This window comes from Grammomys surdaster, unplaced genomic scaffold (genome assembly GCF_004785775.1).
Source record: "Grammomys surdaster isolate TR1022 unplaced genomic scaffold, NIH_TR_1.0 125878, whole genome shotgun sequence".
Classification (NCBI taxonomy): Eukaryota; Metazoa; Chordata; class Mammalia; order Rodentia; family Muridae; genus Grammomys; species Grammomys surdaster.
This window is the reverse complement of record NW_021620703.1, coordinates 1,560,039-1,571,483: the sequence shown is the minus strand read 5'-3', so window position 1 is coordinate 1,571,483 and position 11,445 is coordinate 1,560,039.

Below are 11,445 nucleotides of genomic sequence, written 5' to 3'. Positions count from 1 at the left end.
TATATTTTTCATGATCACGAAAACATGAAATTTATTTATTAGACAGCCATAGGAACTCAATATGTAAGAAGATGTAGGAAAAAGTCATTTTTCAACTGTATGAAAATTGCACTTTCCGAAAAACTTTCACTTTGGAATAAGCTACAATTTTCCCCTAGTCTGCCAATACCTTTTCAAGTAGAGTACTTCCACATTTAAAACAATGGACCATTTGCTAATCTGGAAGAAATTACAGTAAATATGCTTAAGACTATGGTAAATGTACAGGAATGTAATATGCTTATTATGTTCTTTTTCAGATTAGTGAAAGATAATGTTAATTGTGACAGAGTGACAAAAATATAATAGGAATTATGTTTCCAAATAATATTTTTACAAAGCTCTTTGACTTCAGGCGTCTGCATTCACTGGGGCCAGCGAGTGTCAGGCAGAGGTAGGTATCTGGTTCCTCTCTGACATGAATCACCATGAACCATAAACAGAGCAGAGATCTGGTAGCACTAAACTCTGTGACATTACAATAGTTTGTCAGCTATCGAATGAAAGTAGCCATTCAGAATGGATGAACTAAAGAGGAAGGGGGGAGGCAGAGAGGGGCCGTGAAGGAGTGAGTGGGGAGGGAAGAGGAAAGTAGACAGCAATGAAGTCAGTCTCTGTGGGGCAGACAATCTCTGACACCTCTGACAACTGTGGCTCTACCACAGTTGTGTACTGGGATCACCTGAATGGCTGATTCTGACCACGAGTGAAGAGTTCCGCCCAAGGGCTGGGGGCGTGGCTCAGAGGCAGATAAGACTTGAACCCACACAGGTCTTTCTTGGGCTCAATACCCAGTACGGAGAAACAGCCTCCAACCCCTTAAAATCTCTGTACCTTATTTGTCCTTTGACAAAGTTCTATAGGTGTTTATGACTAAGTTATTTAATAACTACATATCGATCTAATTTTTCCATTCTATATACAAGGAAAAATGAAGCCCAGAGGCACGGCGAAACTGAATGAAAATCACGCAGCTACTGGTCTACAGTGCCACTTGTATGATTTTCAGTAAGAACCGAACTGTCTTCCTCTGTTTGGTGGTTACTCGTGAGCTCACAGCTGTCTGTCTTAGAATCTCCGCTCAAGAGCAAAGAAGACAACTGGTCAACATATTCTGTCAAAAATTACTGAAACGATGTTAAAAAGCCAGGTGGCACAGACACAAGAAACACCCAGTGGGTTCCTCACATCCACATGACCTGGTCATCTCCTCTCAAGTCCTGTGCAAGGTACTGGCAGTGCACAGCACTGCTGTTTGGTTTTCACGGGTCAGTCAGGAAGAAGAGGGGAAAAAAAAATAGATTTTTCTTGGCTTATTCCTTAACATTCAAAAGAAGGTTAAGAAAGTACATTTTCCAATCCCTCAAAATGGAGAAAGCTGGCTGCTTGTCTCACACTTGGCAGGACTGGAGGCCATGTTTTTGGCTATTAGCCTGCTTAGCTGGTTATGTTTATAGACAGCCCACCACAGGAACATACATGGTTAAGTTAGTTACATATCTATGTATATCTTCTTCTCTCCCTTCGTATTCACAAAAACATAGAAGGTGAAAGCATTTCAGAACATGTGAGGGTCAAGCTATCACTTCAGCCCCTTGCTCAAAACTTGTGTGCAAATGGGGGCTGAGGCAGCTCAGAGGAATTACTCACAGGATCCTGGAAATGAACAAAGCTAAGCCCAGAATGCGGTACAGAATTCCCACAACACATCTGCACTTTCTATAAGAAACATCTGCAGCGCCATTGACTTCAGAGCTCACTTTATCTTTTTCAGAAAAGAAATTATGTCACATGTATAAACTTTGAGCACTGCTCGTACTTGTTAATTACCTAGACACAGAAGAATTGAAAATGTCATTTCTCTTGACAGAGGTTACACAACTGCTCCAGCATCTGGGCGATCTTATGGGAAGAGGTCTAACATGGCCTGGCACAGGTCCTTTAAAGCAAAGCAAAGGGCCATACAATTAGTCTTTTTTCAGCTCTGAAACCAGGAACTTAAGATTGTTCAAGCATGTAAATGGCCTAATTGGAAATATCAGTTACACCTATGCACTTATGGACTTGTGACTTCGCTTGTGTGGACTGGAATCAGACTGGGGATGGGGTGGGGGCTCTGTGACGGGTTTCTCCAGATTTCCACGATATTTGCTTGTCATCAAAATACTACTACTACTAGCTCACATGCCCCTACTGAAGATATACCATAGCTCCAATCAGTGAACTTTTGCTAAAGTGAAACGGTCAATATTGCTATGATTGGACTACTATGTATGCATATATGCCTGTGTGTATTCATATATGTCTGTGTGAATATGTATGCATATATGCCTGTGTGTCTCTACATATATGTCTTTGTGTATATATGTGTATGCATGTCTCTGTTTATGCATATATGTCACTCTGTGTGTATGCATATGCATATATGTCTCTCTCTCTCTCTCTCTCTCTCTCTCTCTGTGTGTGTGTGTGTGTGTGAAGACAGAGAACTGGTCAATATAGAAAAAGCTTCTAGCAGATGCTCTATTTTAATTTTAATGGTAGCTATTAAGAAATGGGTCCCTATAGCAAAGGGCCCATACGCAGTGGGTGTGTCTATCATCCTGAGTATTCAGCTATGCAGTAGCACAGACCTCAGTTTACCTCTGGCTGAACCAAGGAACCTCCAAGGAGGCTTAATGGATTGCAGTGCCCAAGGATAGGATAAAGGGGGATGGAAAAAGAGAAAGGCTCTATGTAGGAGCCACTGGATGCTTTCTCACAGCCCTGTTCTACTCAGGCTAAGCTAACTCCTTCTAATTTGATGAATGATCCCAGTAGACATGGTTACTGGTCAAATTTGGGATTTAATCAGTAACCTAACCTCCAGGGTTCAATGATCCTGGGTGAATTTGTGCTGTCCCTGCAGGGGCTCCATGAAATATGGCATTTACAGATTTGGACTAAACGGCACTATTTATTCTGTGGTGGAAATTTTCCAAAAGTGCCAGGAGAGACGTTGGCATTTATGCAACTCAACTACTGTTGAACCCAAAGAAGCATTCTGTTCTCCAGGATGCTCTTGAGGCACTGAAAGAGCCTGTGTGAAAAGCCTTCCTGGGGATCATCTCAGTGCCTCCCCCATCAGATCCCCTCTGGCTGTGGGTGTTGTGTTTCAGGGGGGAGGGAGCAGAAAACCTTTCTGGAAACAGAGACTCCCAGTCTGATCCCAGTCCACACAAGCCAAGTCCCAAGATTGTATATTTTCTTATTTTTAACTTTAGTATATCAAATATATCTGCTGGCTATTAGAGGATTAGAGCCACCACTGTGTTAAAAAAAAGTTGGAGGTTCACAGAGGAAGTAGATTAGGAAGAGTCGGTGCCTGTAGCATAGATGGAATTATTTGCTGTCTCCTGTTTTGTCTTAAGTTTTTTTTTAAAAGTTCTTTCTCTACTGTTTTAGTTTTTTTTTTTTTGTTTTAAGCCATTCTTCAAGGTCCTTCAAAAGGTAAAATGGAATAATCTGAATAAAAGACAACAGGTCCGTTGCTATCCAATGGCCTACATGTATAGTTATGACAGGTCTCTAAAGAAAAAAAGGAAGAAAACTTGAAAAAATTAACTACTTACAATGTCTTACCAGATAACCTTCCCCTCTTCCTTGGGGAAACCCAATGGCATACAAGGTTTCTTTAAGATTCTTTTATTAAGTTCAGAGTGTTTGCTCAAGGCGAACGGTATCCTAGAAAACTGGTGGCTACTCTATATTGGCCTCTTTTTGTTTTTATTTTTTTAAGGCAATACAAATGGCGGAAAAGGTGGTTATAAAAAACATCACAGGAAACCAAATAGCCTTTATTTAAATTAAAAGCAATCACAGCCTGATTCTTGGAGCACACTAGGAAATGCTTTTGGCATGCAGCTGCTTCCCGGGGCCAATCTTATGTGTAATTGGAAACATTTCAAACAGAATTGTTACTAAAGTCACAGACCATAATTGTGAGCCGTGGGCTCAGTACCTCTATAAAAGAAGGGCGGTGGGTCTATGGAAGAGGACTCAAGGCACTGGGGGACATCTCAATGTAGAATGCCACCCTTCACGGACACATGTTTCTTTCCAAAGGCCTACTGAGAACAGAAGAGCAGAGCAAAGCTGGCAGGAGCTGTAAAATCCACAAGCAGGACCGTGCACCAAGACATATGAAATAACACAGCCCAAACTTGTTTTCTGAAGAGTATGTATGTAACGTGCTGGCAGTGAACGGGATCACTCCAACCTCCCAGGGAGAAACATGCATCGTCAGTTGATTTAAAAACTTTTTCAAACAAAACTTGGGGAGAGGAGTCATACAAAAGTGAATGGCGGCTGCTGGCTCATTTGTCATTCTATGTTTTCAAATGTTTACATGGGCTTCTGCCTATCTGGTGTTCTTTATTCATAGGCGAATGGCCACGGAAGGTGGTACTGTCTTTGTGTTCTCAAAAGTCCCTTCAGATGTGACCATGAGCTTGCAGTTTAAACAGACAGACACAAGAAGAATTTACTGAACTGTCTGAGAGGCCTGCCCCCTGCCCCCGCATCCCCCACCCCCACCCCGTAACTGGAAACAGCCCGTGCCCGTGGACCAGCGGCTCAGGAACAGCTCGTGGAAAAATCGTGTCATTTTGGCACACAGAGAGGGATCTGATTATTCTGTCGTATCTTTGTGCCAGAAGCATCATGACATCAGCATACTCCAAGCTGTAAAGTAAGTCTCTTTCCACCACCTTCTTCAGGAGAGACAGGGGAAACAGGCTTGCAAGGGTTCCTGGTTGCTTGCAAGGGTTCCTGGTTGCTATAGGCCAGCCTGTTCCGCTGCTCCTGGATGCTCACTCACCAGCCCACAGCAGGGGCCAACACCCCCCCCTTCTGCTCAGCATCACTATAAACAAGGAGGTTTGTTGGTTACCAGGGTGCTGAGGGATAACTTATGCTTATATCCAAAGGGAGGCGTCCAGAAGGGCAGAGCGGCTTTGCTGCCTTCAGGCGATCCTGGTCCCTGACACACTGTTGGAGGAGCTGGCTCCCTTTGCGGCTGAGGCTTGGAGGCAAAGCACTGTAGCAGTGCTCGGCTTGACCTCTAGATAACACTGCTTTCCTCCCCCAATCATTTGTTCATACTCACTTTCTAAAAAAATCACCGTGCAACTCTACAAATCTTTACCCAATAACCAGGAGAAAACTAAATAATTGCCCCTTAGCACCCCCACTGGGAAACGCCACCTTCCTTTCCCTTATTCCTCGTCACTGTAGAAGACTGTATGCCTGGATTTACGCAGTTTTAATATTCTCACAGTAGTAAGAGGTGAATGGAGAATACTGATTTACATAACACAGAACTATTTTCCAGGGGTGGAGGGAGGAGCCTATGTTGGTCAGATGACATAAACATTTCTATGCACACATGTGAATCACTTTGAGTTTGTATGTGTATGTATGTGTGTGTGTGTGTGTGTGTGTATGTGTGTGTGCATGGGGGGGGTGTTGATGTATGGACGTCTTTGCATGGAGGTCAGAGGTTGATGTCCAGCATTCTCCTCCATGTCTCTCCACTTTATTTAATTTTTGTTTAGACAAAGTCTCTTACTGAACCAAGAACTTGCAGATGGTTTAGGCTGGCTGGCCAGCCTTCTGAGAGCGCTCAGGTTCCTCTTGCCCCGCCCCCTGGTGACCACGGGTAAGCACGGGTGACCACGCCCAGCTGTGTATGCTGGTCCTGGGAATCTGAACTGAGGCCTTCACACTTGCAGAACAAATACTTTACCAACTGAGCCATCTCTCCAGAACTCCATTTTGCCTTTTGAAATTCTACTTCTTTAAAATGGAAGATTTACCCATGGTAAATTACTTTGTTCAGGGAGGGGAGTTAAAAAAAAAAACCTAACCAGCAAACAACCTCGATCAGACAATTCAAAAACACAGGGCAGGGCATTCTAAGAGTTACTTGATGGTAAATGAGTTTTAAAGAGTCTCATTCTATTTCTCCAGCATTTGGAATGTCACTGGGGCGTGGCTCATCCATGGAGCCCAGGTTAGCTCACTGGTACTGCAAAGGCAGCACTTTACAGAACTTAACCTTTCTGTGCCCTACTGACAAGTTACTGTAGACTTTAAAGAGATTATCTAATCATGATATTTCAAAAAACTTATATCCCAGCTTACTTCTGAAAATCCCTGAGGAAACTAAAATTTAAGTCCATTTTAAAAACCAACTCTGTTATACTCCAGCTGTTAGCTAGAAACTTTTCTTCTTTCTAGCTTGTATTAGATGTTCCTTTCATAATCCAAGCTGACTCATTACAACAAAGAGTGGACCCATGGTCTTTGGTTATAAAAAAAAAAAAACCCAACCCAAAGTCAACCTTTTAAGCTTCATTGGGCGTTACCAGCAGAACTGATTGAATCTGTCAATTTAGTGACATAGAGCAGTTTTCTCTTCAAAAGAGTCTATGAATCAACAGGCTCACTCAGTGGTAACTCTCTAACTAGTACAAAATTAAGAATGAAAAAAATTAAATTACTAAACTCATTCACTCATATCAGCCTGTCCATCTTCAGACATCAATCTGTCCCTCCCTTCTTCCCTTCCTTTGTGGGGCTTTATTTAGAAGCATGAGAATTCATTCACGAGCCATAATTATTATTTTGAATTATCAGTAAGTGTGGTAACTCTTAACTGAAGGTAACACCATTTATTTCTAGCGCCGTTGGTATATAGCCCTTGCATTGTTAACCTTTAAATCTTTAGTATAAACATTTCTGGAAGCGTTTATAAAATATCTCCTTCTGTGTCCCCCCCACCCCGAGTTGATGGCATTTAGGACTCTCTGGTACCAGCAGGTGTTGTATTTTGCTTTCTCCAGGCTTCAGCTGGCTACAATGATAGATTCTTGTTCCAGCCACCTAGGCTAGGACCACATTGGAGGCAAAATGAACCCAGCTCCACCGGACAGCAAGACAAATGGCTGCTGTTTAAGTTTTAAATCCCCTGGTGGGAGTAAATATTGTTCTAGGGAAAAAGGCTTGACAAACATTGCGTCATCCTTACGGAGCTGTCTTGATTAAAACAGAATTTTTAGATTAGATTGGTCCTAATCTAAAAGTGTATCAATCTATCTTGCTGTCAGGGTTTTTTTTGGGGGGGGGGTTTCTCCCTCCTCCCCTCCCCCTTTCTACTCTAAAAACAGACATATTGTTGGGGATGGTCAAACACGGCTGACATCCATCTCCCAAGGGGCACGGTCCCACTCTTGGTAATAGAAGGCCTTGGAACACTGACACTTTACTGAGGATAATGGCGACAGCAAAGGCTTAGTCAGAAAAAGGCCAGTTGTCACCTAAGTGACAGGCAACAGCTGAGCTCACACATCTGGAGCTAGAGGAGGGCAAACCTTAGTAGCCCTCACTCTGTCTACACCTTGGGCCTGTCTGAAGAGACAGATGAAGTTTCTTTAGTCCAAAAGTACATTAAAAATATCTGATGGTGGACCATGTCAATTACATAACATCAGCGCAGACACTGCCTCCCCAAAGCGCTGATTAAAACCAGGCGGCAGACAGAACTGTTCAGGGACAGATAGGAGATACAATTTCATCAAGTATAATTTGTCATTCATAAAACCTACCCTAAAAGCCACAAATGCAGCATTAAAAAAAAAAAAAAAAAAGCACAAGTGCACTTGGGCTCCGCCAGCGATTTTTACATATGCTCCTTTTAGGCCGGTTCGCAGTGCGTTCTTCTCCTTGATCCTGGTTGCAGTTCTGCCTCTGACACGTTTTAAGACCAGGAACCAAGTGCGTCAGGCTTAAGAATCTGAGTCCTCCAGGGGCGGGCTGGGACTCAAAGCGGTGCCAGCCGTCCCCGCGACCTCCCGGGTACACCCCCCGTCTTCAGTCTCCCGAACGCGCAATCTGTGGACAATTTTCCCAAAGTCCCAAAAATAACACGGCCCTGCCAATAGTCGTTGGCGATGCCGTTTGTTTTTCTTAGAGGGCAATGAAAACTCAACAGCTTTCTGCTGCATCCCGAGTCCCGCTCCTGCTAATTATTAACAGACCTAGTTTCTTCAACTTTTTCTGCCAGAAGGGAGGACGCCACGGCTCCCCTTTTCTCCCACGGGCGAGCTGCGTGCAGAGCAGGGGTCTCCACCGAGGGCAGGCTGCGGCTGCCTCTCCAGGGCAGGCGGCCCTTCCCGGGCGCGCTAGGCGCCGAGCCTCCCCGCCGACGCCAGTAGGTGACAGGCGATCCTCAGCCACTCACCCTCGCCTCCCCGATCTCGAGTGGCCGGGCTGCGGGCCATGCAGCTGGCCTCGGCGCAGGGGGGAGCCGGCACGACCTGGCTGCCACGCAGCACGAGGGGGCCGTGCGCCCAGCCTCTGCGCAGCCACAGCCCAGCAGCCCTTCCCCTGCGGTCCCCGAGCTCCCAAACCGCCGGACGTCCCACCCCGCGCCGTGACAACGCGGCTCGAGCCGCGGCGCCCCTCGCCCCGAGCCACTCACCCCACGCGCGAGCGGCGGCCGCGCGGTCCTCGGCGGCGGCGCTGAGAGCTGCGGTCCTCCGCGTCAGGCGCGCTCCCGCGTGCGCAGCCCCGGGAGCGTCCGCAGCCCGGCCCGTAGCGCTGCGGCCGCGCGGTCCAGGTCAACGCAGGCGGCGCGGGGCTGGCATGGTTGGTGGCGGCTCCCGGGCCGCTGCTCGGCTGCAGGCGGAGTGCGCGCTCCAGTCCCGGCCGCTGCAGAGCACCCGCCCCCGGCCGCCGCGCGGGCGCCAGCGAAATCCCGGAGCGCGGACGCCGGGGATGCAGGCGGCTCTGCGCGCCCACGCGCACAGTGCAGGGCCGCGATCCCTCCCGCGAGGCTGCACCCGCCGGGCTGCGGTCTGCAGGCCCGCGAGTCTCCGCCCCGCCCCGCCCCCGATGCTGTGCCCTTTTTAATGCTGCTGCCCAGGTTCAGCCAATAATCCAGATGGATGATTGCGAGATAGGAAGGGTGAAGGAGAGGAAAAGGCGAACCCAATTTCCTCTGATCAAACAGTTTGACGGGGTCCCTATTAGGGTTCCCTTTCCTTTGGGGGCGTGTACAAAGGGCACTAGTTAATTAAACTCCCGGATTTCTTCCGGAGCTCTCGTCTCTTGGTAAACCCACCTGGACTCGATCCTATCTTGTGTAATTCCCCGGACTGGCCTTACTTAGTCAGCCCCACCGCCAAGAGGGTGAGATTTCAGATCAGGAAGGCCAAACTGATCGTCTCAAGGAAAAAGCCTGAGGGATACAAGCCGAGGACCCTTGGGGACCGCGGTGTCTGGAGCCAGGACCGAGTTAGCAGGGCTCACTAGATGCAGGGTCCAAAGCCTTCATTCCACCATGAAGATAATTTTTCATGGACTAAGCCGCTCTCCGCGTTTTCACTGTGCCCGGTCCCCAGAGCTGGGCTGGGCTGGGCTGTCAGGCTCAGTCGCCCACGTTCAACCGGGACTCTGCCTGTTTGAAAGTTCTGTCCTGACATTTGTGGCCCCTTAAATCTCAGAGACCCCTTACCTTCTCTACTCCCGGATCTGTGGAACTACACTATGGGTACTATGATTCCGGATCTCAGAGGGCAGAGTCCATTGCAGCTGATAATTCCAACCTGACATGTGGCCCTACAAAGCTGGACATTTGTGGACCTCTCCATGCCTTCTAAACCTTCCAAGATGCTGAAAGGAGCATCCTCCAGGAAGAAAAGGCTTTGAGTGTTGCGAGTAGGGAGGATGACCTTGATTGTTGGATTTATACCTCTTTGAGGATAACCAAAGCTGATCGACCATTTTAGGACGTTTCTCTGGTACCAAGCATGTTCCATTTCTTTGGTGGCAAAGCAAAGGGAACTTTGCTGAAAATGGAGTCAAGGATTACGAAGACGTAAAGATATAACTAAAGATAAACCAAGGAGGGGTAGCTCCAACGCTAGGGTCTGTTTTCCTCATCTCTTACTGGGGTTCAGAACTACTCAGTCTGTTAACACCCTGGATGCTACTGACAGGCACAGGCTGCTGCTATTGAAATCCTCTCCCTGGTGACCCAAGCCTTCTGTCTCCTCAGCATTTCATTGGCCGTGGCCTTTAAAGTTGCGTCTCTGCATCTTGTCTGTCCTTTTAAGCTATAAGCATGGGGCTACTAACTAACCTTTCTGCCCAAGAAAACCGGCAAAAAAATTGACTCATTTCGTGTCTAGACATAGTGGAAAATTAGTACTTTTTAAGGGCGAATCTACTATCTTTATTAACGTCTTAGATTTCTGTTTTTTTCCCCCCTTAAAGCTTCAAAGTAAATTGGGTTTTCGAAAATTAAAAATCGAGCGATGTAGTGGATGTATCAGGGAAAGATAGATCAGAGGATGGCGGCAGTTACTTCCTACGGTCTCATCCCTTCTGCAGCAGAGTTGGGTGGGAGAAGCTAGAGGAAAGGGTATACTGTATAGCCTGCACTTGGACCTCCCTATTACAAGGAGAAAGTGTTAAATGTTACAGTATGTCAGGAGTAAGGTTACAGAGACTGAGCATGTGATGCAAACACACTGTGCACTATCCTCTCAAGAAGCAGTGACCTCTGTACTAGAAACAAATGTACTAGAAACAATGTACTAGACACAAACAACTTTGTTGCAAACACTTGGGTTTCAAAGCAAGATGCTCAAGAAATTACTCGGTTAGTCAAGGGATGGTCTGAGATTAGAGTAAACTGACTCTACATCCCAAGCTCCATCATTTACCAATTGGAGCCTAAAGGGGTGTCATTAGCATCGCTGACCCTCAAGTCCTCCTTGGTAAAGAGGATGATACCCAAGTCAGAGAACTATTGGATTCCTGAGCTATTAGCCTGAAGATTTTATGGATGACGCCTCTAAATGGTATTAGGAATTGAACATAGGGCCTCTTGCATTCTAGGCAAGAACTACACTGCTGAGCAAAACTTTCCTGTAAAATTCTTACAAGGTTGCGCAGGCTGGCTTTGAAGAACTTGAGGTCATCTCTCAGCCTCCTGGGTCACTATGGATACAGGCACATGCCACCATGCCTGGCAGAACAAAAGTAGACCAGGTTGAAGTTTCGTGTATTAGGACGGTACAGATGGCTCTTCAGTCAAGAGCACTTATTGCTCTTTCAGAAGACTGGAGTTTGGTACCCAGCACCTACATCAGGTGACTCATAACTGCCTCTATTTCTAACTGTTTGTCTTCTTCTGGCCTTCATGGGGACCCATACACACGAAATATTCACTCTTATAGACATAGAAATACACATAAATAAATAAATAAATAAATAATAAAAATATGTATTAGAAAATAAAGTTTAACTGACTGAACATATTCTCCATTGTGAACTACCTGGCTGTTCTGAGTCTCTTCT